We start from the raw sequence: 18,557 nt of genomic DNA, 5'->3' as shown, positions 1-18,557 counted from the left end.
TAGACAGAGGTAGTTCAGCATTAATGATGCAGCACTTTGGCTGTGGATCCTGTCTACCGGGGTCTGAATCCCTGCTCTACCACTTACTACCTGTACAACCGTGTTTAAATTACTCTCTCTACTTCGGTTTCTTCAACTATAAAACGGAAAAACAACAGTATGTTCTTCATAGTGTTGTTATAATGATAAATCTCCTTAACACAATGTCAAGAAGCTTGAGACAGTGTCTGGCAAGCAGTAAGCATAAAGGCTACCTATTATTTATTTATACTTTCTTTTAATACAAATAATTCTAGGTGAGCTATGAGTAAAACATCTTAATGTGTAACAGTTTAATCTGATGGCTGAGAGCAGGAAAACGAAGTACCAAAATCTATTCTCCAGAAGTTAAGAAGGCAAAGTTGCTACTTGGAGCACCTGAGGGGTAAGGAAGGTATAAGGCAGAGGTAGGGAACCTTTTTTGTGCCAAGGGTCATTTGGATATTTATAACATTATTTGCAGGCCATACAAAATTATCAACTTAGCCCAGCCAGTGTGGCTCAGTGGATTGAGCGTCATCCCATGGACTGAGAGGTCCCAGTTTGATCCCCAGTCCGGGCACATACCCCGGTTTCGGGCTCTATTCCCAGTGGGGAGCACATGGGAGGCAGTTGATCAATGTGTCTCTCTCACATCGATGTTTCTCTCTTTCTCTCCTTTCCTCTCTCTCTCTCTCTCTAAAAAAAAAAAAAAAAAATCAATGAAACATATTTTTTAAAAAAATTATCAACTTTGCCCTGGCCGGTTTGGCTCAGCGGTTGGAGCATCGGCCTGCGGTCCAAAGAGGCCCGGATTCAGTTCCCACTAAGGACACGTACCTCGGTTGCAGTTTGTCCCCGGCCCTGGTTGGGTCGTGCGGGTGGCAGCCACTCGATGTGTCCCTTTCGCGTTAATGTTTCTCTCTCTCTCTCTCTCTCTCTCTCCCTCTCTCCCTCCCTCCCTCCCTCCCACTCTATCTGAACAAAAAATAGAAAAAGTGTCCTCGGGTGAAGATAAAAAAAAATCTACTTAAATTTAGCCTGCTATATTTGGTCAAACATTTAATTAACTCATCCCTAATGTTATGGTTGGAACTGCTTCTCTTTGGTAAGGAGTGTAATGTTAGCCGGTATTGAAGATGTTGCTAACTTGCAACTGCTTTTCCAGGTTTGTGATGGTCAGCCTGGAGCTCAGTCAACTCTTTGTGATGGTAAGTTTTGAAAAGAACTGCTCACAGCAGTAAGTTGTTATGAACACAGGTGCATATTTCAATGCATGTCTCCTCAAAGTGGGAAGTTCATCACTGCTTAAGTAGTATTTCTAGAACTCAAGCAGTGGGAGGTTGTTGTACCTAGCTTTCAGTTCATTATCGCTTTGCAGCTGAATGATTCGTGTCGTAAGTTATCAGGCACATCAGCTGGTTCCACATTGAAAGGTGTGGCAGAGATGTTCAATTCCATTTGCTTACTTTTCACATCCTTGAATCTTTCATTAAATGCCTCAAATAATTTTGCACATTCACCAGCATCTTCAAGTGTCAGTAGAAGGCATTTCCAGGATGAGAAAATGCACCATGTCATTCCTTTCGAGTTGTACTTTCCACAGCCTTAATTTACCTTCAAATGATTTCACATTTGAAAGCAAGAAACTAAGAAGTTGGTTGGGGCCCTGCAGCTTGATGTTCAGCTCTGAGAGGTACTTGGTAATGTCCACCATGAACACTAAATCACACAGCCACTTGCTATCACTGAGTTCCCTGACAGGTTTTCCCTTCATCTCCATGAACTGCTTGACTTCATTCCTCAGTTCGTAAAACCTCATGAACATGTTCCCGAAACTAAGCCACTGCACTTCACGATGATAAACAAGATCACCGTACTCAGACTCAAGATCCTTCAGTAGCTCCTCAAACTGGTGGCTGTTAAGCCCTCTGCTTTTGACAAAATTTATGCATGACACTACTGCTGACATCACGTTGTTAAGTCGCAATGGCTGTGCACAGAGACTTTCTTCATGTATGATGAAGTGGCATATAATTAAATCACCTTAATGAAGACTGAGTTTGATTCAGTTCTTTCTTGACAAATGCAATTAACCCTTCTGGGAACCAACCATATAGCTACAGCTCCATCTGTAGTAAGGCCACTTAATTTTTCAAATGTTAGCCCAAGCCCTGGCCGTTTTGGCTCAGCAGTTAGAGCATCGGCCCACAGACCAGAGTCCCGGGTTTGGTTCCTGCTAAGGGCATGTACCTCAGTTGCAGTTCGTCCCTGGCCACAGTTGGGGTTGTGTGGGTGGCAACCAGTTGATGTGTCTCTCCCACACTGATGTTTCTCTCTCTCTTCCCCCCTCTCCCTCCTGCTCTATCTGAAGATAAATGCAAAAATGCCCAAGGGTGAGGATGGAAAAAAATGTTAGCTCAAGTTTTTTCACTGATAAAACAAGTCTCTCAAACAAGTCCTCACCTCTTCTAGTGCCATGTATGGCTTCCAGTGACAGCAGTTCCTCATGTGTCAAACTCTAAAGTTATCCCAAGAACAAAAAAGGCCAGTTGGGCAGTAACTGTTAGGTCCGTTGTCTCGTCACAAGCCAGAGAGGAAAACTGGAAATTTCCTGCACAATCCTTGTGTTTTTTCAGTATCTTGTGCTAAATCAGTAATCCAATCTGAGATGGTTCTCTGAGACAAACTAACACTCTGAAACAATTTTCCTTTGTCTGATGCTAACAACTCCACAGCAGCCACCATGCATGCACTCTTTCACAAATTCTTCCTCTGCGTGGGGCCTCAGCTTCTTTGCGATTAGCTCACTCACTATATAACTCAGCTGAATAACATTGTCTCTGTCATGTCACAACGAGGCCTTGTGAATGCAGCATGTTGTGATTCCAAACTCCAATAAAGAGCCTTGATTTTATACAGACTCATTTGGCCTCCCAATTCATTGAGCTTAGCATGTTTTGAGCTGTAATTATGCTCCAGATTGGCTTTTTTCACTACTGCTAATGCATCACCACAAACTAGTCACTTAAGTTTGTCTTTGACTTCCACCAAAAAATAATCATTTGTCCATTTCTCTCGGAAAGATCAACACTCTGCATCAACTTTTCTTTGTAGCTGCCATTTGTAGGATGTCATACCACTTAAGTTTTAATAATTATCCAGTGTGTGTGTCACTAGTGACACAATTATTTTGCTTTGATCACTTTTGGAACATATCCAACATTTGTATCACTGACTCTTGCAGTCTTTTTTTTTTTTTTTTTGGTACATACCCCTAGCGGGAACTGAACATGGGACTCTCATTCCACAGGCCGGTGCTCCAACTGCTGAGCCAAACCAGCCAGGGCTGTAGTCTTTTTTTTTTTTTTTTTTTTATCCTCAGCCGAGGTCATTTTTCCTTTTTTTTTTTTTTTGTACAGACAGAGTGGGAGGGAGAGAGAGGAAGAGAGAGAGAGAGAAACATCGATGTGAAAGGGACACATCGAGTGGCCGCCACCCGCACGGCCAACCAGGGCCGGGGACAAACTGCAACCAAGGTACATGCCCTTAGCGGGAACCGAACCCGGGTCTCTCCAGACCGCAGGCGGGCGCTCTAACCGCTGAGCCAAACCGGCCAGGGCAGGGCTGTAGTCTTTTCTGTGTACTGTCATTTCCTTAATCTTCATCTGAGATTCAGTTTTTGCAAGTATTGTTGATTGTGGACGTGTGCATAAAGGTTGGTTGCAGTTGTCTGGGTCGACAAAGAAGTCGACTACAAAGTTATCAATCATCAGAGGCATGGCCATCAATGTCGTGAGGAATTAATCTCAACACATTACTACCAGATCACCGTAGTTTCACCACAGCATGTTAACACTTTCCCAACATGTACACTCCCAGCTTGCCTGGCATTGACTGTCCTCCAAGTCACCAAGGTACAAGCAGATGGGCCACAAGCAGCCAATGAGAAACATACGTGTCTGTCCCATCATGTACTTGTATGTGCCCTGTCTATCCCGTAATGGACGTTCCTTGCTTGTCCCTCAAAATGTGTTATTATTATGATTCACTTAATATAAATTTTTGTTGCTATGAAAAAAGCTCCTAGATTTATTTAATTTTGAGTCCCACATGGGGTTGCCTTGGCAGGACCAGACCAAATGATTTTGTGGGCCAGATGTTCCCTGCCCCTGGTGTAAAACAAGCTACTTACATCAGAGGGGAGGGTCTTTGGGCTGAAGAAAGTAAAAAGGTCACATAAAAGTAAGTGGGAGGATCCCCCAAACAAACTGTCAATTTCCTAATCTTGCATAAGGTAAGCACTGTTCCTAAGGAAAGAAACTATTCTCCGTAATATTTCTTTTTTTTTCTTTCTTTTTTTTTATCCTAACCCGAGGACATTTTTCCATTTTTTGTTCAGGTAGAGTGGGAGGGAGAGAGAGAAACATCGATGTGAAAGGGACACATTGAGTGGCTGCCACCCGCACAACCGACCAGGGCCGGGGACAAACTGCAACCGAGGTACGCGCCCTTAGCGGGAACCGAACCCGGGTCTCTCAGGACCGCAGGCGGACGCTCTAACTGCTGAGCCAAACCGGCCAGGGCTCCGTAATATTTCTTCAGACAAAAGGTCACCAGACAAGATTGGCAAGGGATTGGGAAAGAATTATTAAAATATGGATTCAACTAGAATTATATTCTTTGATTTTCTATGGCATCCTCTCCTTCAGTCACTATGAAAAGACAAAACATTAAGAACAAATAATTCTCCCACCCTAGAGTATCTAGGAACCACCCCCCTGCTGGTCTCAGAGTAGCAGGGAGCCTTCACTGAGTGGGCAATGTCTCAACAAGCTGCCACTGCCAGGGTCATCACAAATTAGCAACCCAGTATTCCAGTAACAATCGGCCTGACTACATATGATTTAATATTTGTTTAAATTTAAAAAACAGCCACCATCAACAAATCATCAAGCAAGTGTTGGCGAGGGTGTGGAGAAAAGGGGGCTCTAGTACACTGCTGGTGGGAATGCAGATGGTGCAGCCACTATGGAAAACAATATGGTGTTACCTCAAAAAATTAAAAATTGAACTGCCATTTGACCCAGTGATCCCACTTCTAGGAATATACCCTAAGAAGCCTGAAACACCAATCAGAAAGAATATATGTACCCCCATGTTCGTAGCAACACTATTCACAATAGCTAAGATCTGGAAACAGCCCAAATGTCCATCAGTAGACAAATGGATAAAAAAGCTGTGGTACATAAACACAATGGAGTACTATGCAGCTATAAGAAAGAAAGATCTCTTATCCTTTGAGACGACATGGAGGGACCTGGAAAGTATTATCCTAAGCGAAACAAGCCAAGCAGAGAAAGACAAATATCACATGATTTCACTTATTTGTAGAATATAATGAACATAACAGTCTGAGGAATGGCGAAGTCCCAGAGACGTGCAAGTGGGGTACAGACTGACAATCCCCTGAAGAGGGGGTGGGGGGTGAGATAAACCACAGAACTTATATGCATGTATGTATGAACAATGGACATGGACAACAAAGGTGGGGACAGGGTGGGGAGGGAGGGGGAGAGAGGAATCAGTGGAGGGAAAAGGAGAAACACCTGTAACAAAAATAAATAAATAAATAAATTTTAAAAACAATGAAGTCATTTTATCTCCAAATAAATGCCAATGCATGGTAATGAAGGTAATATTCTCATATTTAACAGGAAGCATGTTTTCATATTTGGTACCTACCTGAAAATCTCTCTGATGGAAAATTTAAAGGACAGGATAAAGGTTGGCAAATTCCATGTTTCTGCCAGGGTTCCCGAACTATACCAAAGTTAAACTTATGGTAGCCTGGTTAGTTTTGGTCTGCTGATTTCCTCTACAACATCAGGTGAAAAAACCTGTAGAATATGCATGGTTTTATTCTGAAGAGCCCAAATGCTGTGCTTATTCCTATAGCAAGTAGTAAACTAAACAGTTCTAGAGTTAACTCCATAGACTTCACATAGAAGCCTTTCCTTTGCACTTTTATATTATGATACAAAATCTTTAGCTGAGGATTCATTTGAAAGGGGGAGGGAGGTAACTAGATAACTAACTACATCATAAGTATCATCACCTAGTGATATACAAGGCATTAAAGAGGTAAAATAAAAGGCAAGTTAGGGGAGAAAATTTGATTTCAAGAGTAATAATACTTTCTCCCACTTGACCGTTCTTACAAGAACATTCCCCAAATAACCCTACAGTCACTGCAAAAAAACTAAAAAATCAAAATAAATAATAGCTAAAAACTTACATAGCTCTCTAGAGCAAACCATTTAATCTTCACAACAGCCCTTGAAGGGCCACTATTATTATCCCCATTTTACAGAAAACAAAAGCTATAGAGGCCGAATATCGTGCCCACATGTCATACATACACAGCTAGTAAGTAGTAGAGACAGGAGTTGAGCACACTGCCTCCTACATCTGTGCTCTTAATCACTACATTATGCCACTTTTCAAATGGAAAGAAATAAAATTGGCTGTCACCCAAAAGACTGTCATATGATGCTGAATTTTGACTTTGCTTTATATTTCTAATCCTTCTACCTAAGAGGAGTGTTTCCATTGCTGTTTTTATATCCTTGTACCAAAATCTTTACCTTAGAAACATTTTCATTTAAAAAAATAAAAGGACAGCAGCACATCTAGTTAGGTCAGACATAGAAGGCAGTGAACTACATGATTCCTACTGACCCGTGTTCATAGAAGAGTATTCAGAACAATACACAACTGCAAAGTGCTAATACAGAAAAATATCAAGGTAATTTCACACATGCTTCATCTCGTTGAGGGACATATTCCAAAAGTAAGAACAATGACTACTGACAGATAATATGACTCGCCCTCAGTCATAAGGGTGTAAATGAATCAAGGTTTCTTGAAACCTAGCCAATCTCCTTTCCTCTGCTACATTCAATGTTTCAAGTAATAAACCCATTTCCTCTGCAGGAAACTGATGTAATCAAAAGAAATAAAGAAAAATAAATGAAACTTATCACAGATAGTTTAGGTTGAAAATACTTTAAAGTGCCAAACTTTAAATGATCTCATAGTTTTTTATTTTGCTTTCATAGCTATTACTTAACATAAAAAAATATTTTCCTAAAACATTTTAATCAAAGTCCTATTTAAAGAAACTCTGATTAGAAATTATTAAACTGTTCATGTATTGTTAAAAATAATAATGTCCTAAGCTATTAGAAAGAGATGTATAGCATGCTATTTTAATATGCCTAAATGAGGAAGGATCAATATTATTTTAATTTTTAAAGGTCTGTTTATGAAACGCAATCATCCTTCATTAAAAATGCAAGCTGTGCTTCAGCAAGAGGTTAGCGTAAATGATTCATAGAGAGATCTCTCTCTCCAGTATAATCTTCATCTCCTGGGAGTTTCCTTCAGATGCTTTATCAAACCACTCAAGCTATTATTAAAAATGCTTCCCTGCGATAAGAGGAAAAAAATACATCTTCCCATTCTCATTCACCATTGCCTCTTCCATTTGAGTGATTTATATCTTTTCCATTTACAGGGAAATTAATTCTTTATTTCCACACACTTTTTCAATCATTTCGTTTCACAAGCATTTTAAGATTATTTTATAATATACAAAAGAAGGAATTCAGTATTTCTTTAAATCAGAGGCTTTGATTCACTATGTATCCTGATATTTCAGTGTGAGTGGTGTTGTCTTTCATGGAAATGTACCTTTTATTTGATGGATTTTTTAAGATTTTAAAATGTTAACTCATCAAAGTCAAGGCACTCCAAATTTAAATTCAATTCTCTTCAATTTCAAAATGCTAATGAAAATGGCTGTTTCAATGCAGCAGCATCTGGCTCATTACAACATTCAGTTTTAACTAATATATCCTTAATTATTAATCTCTGGTGTTCATTTTCTTTCACATGGATAAGCCAAACACCTATTGCTAAAATTATAAATACCTGGGAAAAATTAGTTACAACAACATATCACAAAAAAGCCTGCCTTTTGCTTCTCTGGCTGTTAAATAAGGCCTCAAGTATCTTGTAAGGAACACACATTTGAAAGGCCACTGTTAAACATTTGGGCTCTGGTGTATGTAGGTGTGCATTTATTGGCTAGCAAATATTAACTCTGCTGGGTACTCAAGCATAATGCATAGAGCAATTTGTCTGCCTGTGCAAATGGGCCAGGTTTTTTCCAGCTGCTTTTTCACATAAATGTGTCAAAACTGAAGGTAATCATATGTCCTAATTCTGGCTTTACAAAGCCGAATCTGCCTCCACCCAACTGGATGTTTTTATTAAAGTGTTCCTGAATATACTTAAGCACATTATGATGTCTGGTAAAGGTTGAAATCCCTGAGAGAATATGTTTGGTTTTAAGCCTCAATATATGTTAGGGAGTTTTTCTCTCCCAGCCCCAACTCTTTTTTTCTTTTTCTTTTTTAATCAGCAACATCGACAGGACTGACTGAATATTTTACAATAGAGTTGCAGAGTATGTGTGTTCAATCGTTTGGCTTCCCAGAAGATTCATTACAGTTACATTAGAAAGTCAAATCAGGCAATTCTGCAGCCTGGTGAAAGCTAGCATATGAAAGGAGGTTAATACAAAAGAATTCATTTTAAATAAAGGACATTTAGGACTTTAAAAAGCAACATTATAATAAAATTTCTAAGATATTTGTTCTGGTGTTAGCATGCATTACAGGTCTAATTTCAGAGATGTCTAAATGCTTTTCTAGGAAACAGTGAGAGAACGTACGAGAGAAAATTGTCTGATCTGTAAGGTCTGCCATCTTAATGATCCTCATGCTAAGAACACTGCAAATGTATGTTCTACCCTCCTTCATGGGAAAAGAATCCATGTATTCTCCGACTATGTTGATGGAGGAGGAATTAAGTAACATCAAGGTGTATTCATTTAAATCCTTATAAAGGTTCTAAGTGATTTTAATACTTGTTTAACACTTGTATAAGTAAAACTAAAAATTTTCAGATCTTAGTATGTATTTGACAAAATCAGTAAGTTAATTTTTTCCATTAGTATCAGGAAAAAATCTTCCCAGGCATACATATCTCTAACTGGCACTTGTGTACAATGATTTCCCTCTCACTAAACTTCAGACTTCAATAAACTCCTAACTAATCTTATTTAATTTGTTTACACTGGTTTATAGATAAGATAAAATTAAAAATGACTACCTACTGAAAAGAAAAATGCAAGCCTCTCCATTCAGTAAAGTAGATTTACAGAATACAAATTTCAAATACAAAGGCTCACCTTTTGCATGAGTAGTTCAAAGCCTAAATATCATGGCAAGTGAGAAAGAGCAGCTAGCAGTGGTAAAAGACAGGACAGGCGCTGTTTTCGGTGCTACCTCTGGCAGGAGTGCAGATGGGCTCTGGAGGCCACTAGCTATGCTTAATTTAATACGAAGCTAAATACAGTCAAAACATCTGGTGCTCTACTGATGATTATCATGATAAATTAAATCTGACATCACACACAAGCCCATTCAAATATTCTATTTATATCCTTTTTACCTAAAACACAAAGCTAAATTATCTACATTTACTTTTGTTTTTCATCTCCACTAACAGTATTCTATTTTAGAAAAGACAGATTTTGTCTGATGTTATACAATTTCAGAGACTTCTTTAAGAAAAAGACCACTTCATTAAGAAAGAAATTTGTATATAAAATGCCAAGGGGCTCATGCAAGTGAGGGTCCCTTTGGTTTAACCTCCATTAGCTCCATGGACAATCTGCCTCTGGGGAGGGTTTAAAGACAGTGTAAGATAAAGACTAAATGGTACACAAAATGGCACATGGAATTGGCACAAAGAATTAAAAACATCTAAAAAGCAGGCAATTTAACTGACAACCTGCAGAAGAGCAAAACAGACTTTCTAGATAGGCACTTCAGCAAAAATAAATTCTTATAATGATATGAAATATGTTCATAAAATGTAGAACCCCAAATCTGTGACAGACCACTAGAACAAAAGTACCCTTATAAAGGGGAAAAGTTTAGCCCTTTGATCAGTTTGGCTCAGCGGTTAGAGCATCGGCCTGCGGACCAGAGAATCCTGGGTTAGGTTCCCACTAGCAGCACGTGCCTCGGTTGCAGTTTGTCCCCAGCCCAGTTGGGGTCGTGTGGGTGGCAACCAGTCGATGTGTGTGTGTCTCTCTCTCTTCTCCCCTCTCTCCCTCCCGCTCTGTCTGAAGATGAATGCAAAAATGTCCTCGGGTGAGGATTAAAAAAAAAGCAAATAAATAAATAAGGGGAAAATGTTTATGGGGGAAAAAGCAAATTATCAATTCTATGATAGTTGCAGGACAAGGAATAAGTATAAGTTCTATGAGCTAATACCTATTTCATAAAATACTTAGTCTCTAACAATTTGCTATTTACAAAATGCAAAAAGACCACTTGTAAATGAAATAACTACTGCCTATGCTGCTGTATGCAAATTATTGCATTTTTATTACATTGCTTTGAATGATACTTGGTGAAGAGTATTTTTATATATAAATTTGCCATATAAAATTAGCCTCACCCACACTTTTAAACAAAAAGGACCTAAATCTTGATTCTGCATCTAAAAGGAAGATAGTATTTCATATAATAAAGTCAGTACAATCAAAATGAGAACCATAGTTCTGTTTAACATTTCTCATCTTGACTCAAGAGCTGGGGGGGGGGGGGGGGGGGGGTTTAAAATTAATGCATCAAACTATCAGAATTCTGCCCTTTTTATTACTGGTAATATTCTTTCTAAAATATCAGTCTGCTTTGCTGTACTAGTGTATCTTTTTGAAAGTTCTCTTTGACTACTGGAATCACTTTAACATTAGAAGAAAAATGTGAACTGAAAATAATCTCTTTAGTTTTAATGGGTTTAAAACTTTGAAAACGATTCCCTCATTATCTTCACTGCTTCCAATGGTGAAAGATAATGAAGCTACTTGCCACTCAACATAAAAAACACATATACAAGAAACATATTGTCAATTGGCAAATGTCACAAAGGAAACATATTCCTTTTCCAGTTAAATAAAAGTTATTTCTATCAACCACCATCCTAGGTTAGCAAATTATTGCTCCATTTCTTCTTCATTAGATAACCAATTTTTTCTGAAATTAACAATGAAGAAATACCACTGAAAACTGTGGTCCTCTACCCACGAGTAGGTGAATGAGCTTCACAGACTGCCAAAATCAAATTCTCTGCATCATTTATCTACTACCAAATGTGATGCTCTACCAAAAGGGACCAAGATTTTACAGAATTCCACATAATCTTTTTTTAACTTTTTTTTCTTTATTAATTGTACAAGAGAGAGGAAAGGGGGGAGAGAAAGGGAGGGAAGAGAAATTTCAATGAGAGAGAACATCGACTGGCTGTCTCCTACATGCCCCACCTGGGGATCAGGCCCACAACCTGAGCACGTGCCCTAGCCAGGAATAAAACTGGCAACCTCTTGGTACAAGTGTCGACACTCAACCACTGAGCCACACCGGCCGGGCAAATTTCGCATAATCTTAACAGAGGAACAAATATAAGACAATGAAGGAAAAAAAAAGAAACAGGATAAGCTCACTCTTACTGGATTGTATTTTCCTGTTATGCTTAACTCTCCCCACAGGTGATTAAACTTCACAATTAGATTAAGAGAGCTAGAAGAAAATGCTGACACTTTTTATTTAGTTGGACTTCAGCTTTTCTTTCTTCCATTCTAACGTATTCAATTTCAGCCAAAATACAATTCTGTTTATTAAAGACACTCATCTTCCCCATCATAAAGATGTAGAATATTTGATACTCGTAAGGACAAAAATGGGATTATTTTCTCACCTCAAAATCAAGGTATAATCTAAGAAGGTATTTAGTACAGACTGCCAAAGAAAACAAATAAAAGTAATAAATCACTAAAAGGTTATCATTTACTCTCAGAAAAACTAAAAATCATTATTTTATTTTCAATTATTACCTCTTTCTGACACATTAATTTAAATGTAAGAATCCTTTGCCCAGCCAGGGTGGCTCAGTGGTTGAGCATCAACCCATGCACAAAGAGGTCGCAGGTTGATTCCCAGTCAGGGCACATGCCCAGGTTGTGGGCCAAATCCCCAAAGGGAGGCATGCAGGAGGCGACCCATCGATGTTCTCCCTCATTGATGTTTCTATCTCTCTCCCTCTCCTTTCCTCTTCTCTAAATATCAATAAAGAAAAACAAAATTTTTAATGTCAGAAGCCTTTTATGTGAAAAATTATTAAAGCAGGCTCCACACCTCAGAATTTACTAGATGTAACATAAAAAGGAGCATCATCTTTTCAGAAGGCAAGGATAAAAACCAAAACCACACAGGTGAAACAAACCCAGGCACCTTAGGCCTTTTTTTGGTACAGGCTCAAACTGCAGCAAAAAAAGAAATGAAAGACTTATTCAGTTAGTTTACAAGTTATAAAATTTTCAAATCAGATTCTTCCTAAAGTAAGGAAAGTAATAACAGAATAAAGACTACAAAATTATTTATCCTTTCCTTCAGAGAATACAATTTAGCATAGTTGTTTTTTTTTAATCAAAATCAGGAGATTCGGGTTCCAATTTGATCCCAATAACTAAGTTACTCTTATATTTTGATTGCAGCTTGTGTGCAATTATACACCCACCAGGCTCAATTGCAAAAGAGCCACAAAGAACTTAGAACATTAGCCAATTCAATATACATGGGGAAAAAAATCCTACAAAATTCAAATATGAGGGAGCAGCTTTCTGCTAAGACCTGAATGGTAATTACTAATTCTTATTATATACCTAAGATATTGATGATCAATGCACTATTACACTGTGCAACTCTAACTGATCAAGGCCAATTCCCCATATGAAAAAAGAAAGATTTATCTGAGAAATATTTCCAAATAAATTACCCACAAGTAGCCCTGGCCGGTTTGGCTCAGCGATTAGAGTGTCCACCTGCGGTCCGGAGAGACCCGGGTTCGGTTCCCGCTAAGGGCATGTACTCGGTTGCAGTTTGTCCCCGGTCCTGGTTGGTCGTGCGGGTGGCAGCCACTCGATGTGTCCCTTTCACATCGATGTTTCCCTCTCTCTCTCTCTCTCTCTTCCTCTCTCTCCCTCCCACTTTGTCTGTACAAAAAATGGAAAAATGTCCTCGGATGAGGATTAAAAAAAAAAAAAAAAATTACCCACAAGTAAATAGTCTTAAATCTATCATTTATATTTCATAGGACAAACATTTATATATCATTTACAATAACTTATATCAATCACCACAGTCCAGAAAAGTTAGCCTTGGATTAAGATGCCAAACAAAATCTGAGTTGAATGAAAAGAAAAGGTCCTAGATCAGTAGAACAGCTTTGTTAGCATGAGTCTGAAAAGCACTTGATTAGAAGTGTAGGGCAGAAAACTCTTTGGTGTGGAAAGTAGGGACCCCCATGTGGAGAGCTGGATGTCATGGGGGAGGGTAGCAAGAAACCCAAGAATAGCCCTGGCCAGTTTGGCTCAGCGGTTGTGTGTCGGCCTGTGGACCAGAGAGTCCCAGGTTCAGTTCCCATCAAAAAAAAGAAAAAGAAACCCAGGAACACGTAATAAGCTACACAGGCCTTTGATATTGTAAGTCTAACTGTTTCTATGTTTTTTTGTATTTATAATTCTTCTCTATTAATGCTAAGTTAAATTATTCGTGAAAATCCAGCTGTTGTCAATTATGCTGAAGGGGAAAAAAGGATTTTATACAAATTCAGATTTAAAAAGAGGAGTGCAACCTTTAAGACTGGAAGCAGTGAAGTCAGCAAAAATGTAGTGTTAACATTAACTACATTTATGCAGCACTTACTATGTTCTAGGCACCAAGCTAAATTATTGAATAATTCCTAAACAACCCTAAAAGGTAGGTATCATAGTCTCCATTTCATAGACAAGGAAATTGAAACACAAAGAAGTTACAAAACTATAACATGGCAGCCAGGTCACAGAACAAGGATTCAAATGCAGTCTTTGTGCTAAAACCCATTACACTTCACTCTCTCTCCCAAATGAATATCGCACTGAAAGCACCCCAAAGAGAAATAAAAACTCAATGAATAAGTCCAAGTTTTTAAACAACATCCTTTCTTCTGGAGCACTGCTGTCCTAAAACTGGAAGATTTTCAGGCTTTGCAACGTGACATTCTTAATAAAGACACATTTGATTCTAAATCCTTTGGCACTCTGGCTGGTTTGGCTCAGTGGTTAGAGCGTTGGCCCTCAGACCAAGGAGTCACGGGTTTGATTACAGTCAAGGGCACGAGCCTCGGTTGCAGTTCATCTTAGGCCCTGGTCGGGATAGTGCTGGAGGCAAAGCAGTCAATGCGTCCTTCTCACGTCGATGTACGTCGTCCCCCCCGACCTCCTACTCTATCTAAAGATAAATAGAAAAATATCCTCAGGTGAGGATTTTTTTTTTAATCCTTTGGCAATTTCATTCCAAATCAAGGCTTCAATTATTCCCATTCTCAATACCTCTCTCTTCAACCCTGACTTCCTCCCAGATCTATCTAAATATTTCCATCTGCCTAATGACCAAAATCACTCAGATTTCTCAATGAAAAGTTATCTTACCTCTTCCCTCTCAAATCATTTCTCCTCCTATGTTCTCAGATTTTGAATGGCCTTGCCATACTCCTAAATTACGTTTCAAACCCCCATTTAACACTCTACCTTGCTCCAACAACTGCCAAATGCTCTTGAGTCTACCTCTACATCTCAAATCGATCTCACTCTCCATTTCTACTACCTCTTGGAAAGGTTAGCTTCACATTACATTTCATCCAGTCTCCTAGAAAAAGCTTTCCTAAAGTGCAACAACTCTACTCATATCACTCGTGTGCTAAAAAACCTTCCCAAAAAGCTCATTTCCAAGATAAAAATTTAAAAATTAAAATAAAAAGCTCATTTCCCACTTTACTTCAATATTCAAATAAATGCCCCCCCCTTCCCTATGGAACCTTGTCTAATTCCTTTACCCCTTAGAGGTCATTGCTTTCTCTGCTGAACTTTATAGCACTTGACCTCATATCACAAGTACATATATTTACATTACATACATGTGTCTTCTCCCTACGAAGTTTCATAGTAGCAAGATCAATGTCTGACTCATCTGAGTCTTCTACAGATTTTGGTGAAAACACAGTGCACATGGGTAGGAACTCAAATATTTGATAACTGAATGAAAGATTCTAAATCAGCTTACTAGATATAACAAGGTTTTTTTTTTAGCAAAAAGCTTGTGTCCATTTACTTAATTAAAAAAAAAACATACAGCCCTGGCCGGTTTGGCTCAGCGGTTGGAGCGTCGGCCTGCGGTACAGAGAGACCCGGGTTCGGTTCCAGCTGGGGGCACGTGCCTTGGTTGCAGTTTGTCCCCGGCCCTGGTTGGTCGTGCGGGTGGCAGCCACTCGATGTGTCCCTTCACGTCGATGTTTCTCTCTCTCTCTCTCTCTTCCTCTCTCTCCCTCCCGCTCTATCTTAACAAAAGATGGAAAAATGTCCTCGGGTGAGGATAAAAGAAACAAAAAACAAAAAACATACAAATAAATCTGTGAAAGATAATCATAACTTCCTTCAAACCAGCTCTTTATCAAGTTTTATTTGGTTCCTAGAATCGTCAGGGAATAGTGCTTATTTTATTTGAAGACAGAAAAAAGCATCTGTCAAGTAGGTCAAGCAACTTCTAATCCTACTATTCACTCACTAAGCCAGGAGCTATCACCTCATGAGACCTCAGTTTTGGTACTTCTGGATTAAATCTCAAGAGAGCCTTTGTCTAACAATGCACTAAAGTCTTTGAGATGTCTGCTTTTATTTAAAACGCCTTCCTCAGCCCAGCCGATGTAGCTCAGTAGTTGAACACCAAGAGATTGCAGATTCATTTCCCAGTCAGAGTACATGCCTAGGTTGTGGGCTTGATCCCTGGTGGGGGAGCGTTCAAAAGGCAGCAATAGATGTTTCTATCTTTTCTCCCTTCCTTTCTCTCTAAAAGTCAATAAAAGCATATTTTAAAAATATATATCAAAAATAAAAACATCCTCATATCCCCAAAACTTCTCTTCCAAACATTTAGATATTTCTACCGTAAGGGTCAGCTCCTCTTTTTTCTCTCTGTATGGCAAGGTCCTCAAGATATGGCTTATGGAGATACTAAGCCACATAAATGAAGACTAGGAGTTTAAAATACCTGCATATCCTGGACCATGGAAAATTAATATTTTCCCTCCACAGTAAAGTCGCACACTTGGGTAAGGAAGAAAATCTGAAACATTATCATTCCTGCAATCAACAACAATCCAGGCATGTAAGAGGCAGGGAAGTTAGGACTTGATAAACTTAGGAAGGAAAACATGAATTCTAGCCTTGGCCAGGTAGTTCAGTTGGTTAGAGTATTGTCTAGATATGGCAAGGTTGCAGGTTCAATACCTTGTCAGGGCACATACAGGCATCAACCAATGAATGCATGAGAACAACAAATCGATGTTTCTCTCTCTCTCACCCTTCCTCTATCTCTAAAAATAGATAGATGATAGATAAACAAACATGAATTCTGTGAAATTTCTTATCTGCAAAATGTAGCTTTTGGAGTACAAATCTGAAAATGGAAGACCATTTTTAGATATTCTGATAGAGAAAGATAATATTTACATCAGTAAAGTAACAATCACAGAAACAAATCCAGATTGTTTTGCTTTGTACAACCCTGTAAAAGCATAGGTAGTCTACCTTTACAGGTCAGAAATAAGAGTTCTTCTTTAAAAATAAATAAATAAATAATGAAGAGGTCCTTCTGAAAAACTAAAAGGGAAAAACCTATTCCCATGATCAGAATTTCCATGCAGTATTAAAAGTGAACGTCTGGCCTAATCCAAGAACTAAAGGTAGAAGTAGGGCACCAGTTGACTGAATATATATATCTTTCCATGTAAAAAGCTAACTCAAGGTCAGATATCTGGCCCCTGCTGCAGAGTACCACCAGTCCTAGGAGGCTGTCACTCAGAGCCCCAGACTTCTAATCAACTCATTGTTTTCCATCCTTCCACTTCCTTTCCCTTATCTCTGCCTCCTCCAGGTCAAAGAGCACCCCAGGGCAGGCAGGAAAGGGCCAGTGAAGAGCAGAGTACACAGATTTCCTAGAGCAACAGGCCTGTAACGCTCTCTATATATGATCCTCCCCCTTGTGTCATCTGTAAAAACAAAAACAAAAAAATAGGGGAAACAGGCATACACAAAAATCATAGAATACTGCTTTACATCCGACTAAAATTCCAAGACAATAAGTGTTAAAAAAAAAAAAAAAAAAGACCAACTACACTCATCCATATATTCAGTCCTTCAGCTAATCAATCATGTGCCAGGCACAATCCCTGCTCACTAAGCAAAGTGTCTGGTTGGGAATCACAACATGGGGGTCAGAAAAATCCTGAAGGAAGCCAGCTGGTGTGGCTCAGTGGATTGAACATTGTCCCATGAACTGAGAGGTCCCAGTTCGATTCCCAGTCATGACATATGCCCAGGTTTCAGGCTCGATCCCCACTAGGGATCCCGCATGCAGGAGGCTGCTGATCGAGGTTTCTCTCTAACAATGTTTTTCTCTCTCTCCCTTCCTCTCTCTCTAAAAAAATCAATAAAATTATATTTTTTTAAAAGGATGTGGAGAAATCAGAACCTTCAAACATTGCTGGTGGGATTGTAACATGGTATAGATAGTTTGGAAAACTGGCAATTCTTCAAAATGTTAAACGTAGAGGGACCATATGACCCAGCAATTCCACTCCTAGTAATATTACCAAGGGAAATGAAAATAAACATGTCCACACAAAAATCTGTACAAGTGTTCAGAGTAGCATTTATTTTTCCTTATCCTTATCTGAGGAGAAAGTCATTGATTTTCAGAAAGGGAAAGGAAGAGATGGGGTGGGGAGGTGATGTGAGAGCAAAACTTTGATGGGTTGCCTCCCATACAAACCCAGACTAGGAATCAAACCCGAAACCTAGGTATACGTCCTGACTGGAAATTGAACCCCAGACCTTTCAGTGAACAGGATAACAGGATGATGCTTCAACCAACTGAGCCACACCAGCCAGGGCAGAACAAGATTTTTTTTTTTATCCTCACCTAAGGACATTTTTCCATTTTTTATTCAGATAAAGTAGGAGGGAGAGAGAGAAACATCAACATGAAAGGAACACATCGAGTGGCTGCCACCTGCACGACCAACCAGGGCCGGGGACAAACTGCAACCGAGGTATGTGCCCTTAGTGGGAACCGAACCCTGGTCTCTCCGGACCACAGGCCAACACGCTAACCGCTGAGCCCAACCAGCCAAAGCTAATTAATTAATTTATTTTTGTTAGATGTTTCTCCTTTTCCCCCACTGAATGCCCCCTCCCTCTCCCTCCCCGCCCGGCCCCTAGCTTTGTTGTCCAGAGCAAGATTTTT

General features: G+C 39.3%; 1 protein-coding gene across 1 annotated transcript in view; it reads right to left on the bottom strand.

Annotated features, from left to right (window-relative positions):
- RERE (arginine-glutamic acid dipeptide repeats) overlaps positions 1-18,557 on the bottom strand; it is a 408,992-nt gene that overhangs the window by 366,152 nt on the left and 24,283 nt on the right. Inside the window, exon 4 of the mRNA XM_036256631.1 lies at positions 5,764-5,918. The gene's annotated coding sequence lies outside the window, so the exon portion shown is untranslated. The remainder of the gene's footprint in view (positions 1-5,763; positions 5,919-18,557) is intronic.

The sequence above is a fragment of the Molossus molossus genome, unplaced genomic scaffold (assembly GCF_014108415.1).
Source record: "Molossus molossus isolate mMolMol1 unplaced genomic scaffold, mMolMol1.p scaffold_m16_p_12, whole genome shotgun sequence".
NCBI classification, from domain to species: domain Eukaryota; kingdom Metazoa; phylum Chordata; class Mammalia; order Chiroptera; family Molossidae; genus Molossus; species Molossus molossus.
This window is presented reverse-complemented; position numbering and strand designations above follow the sequence as displayed.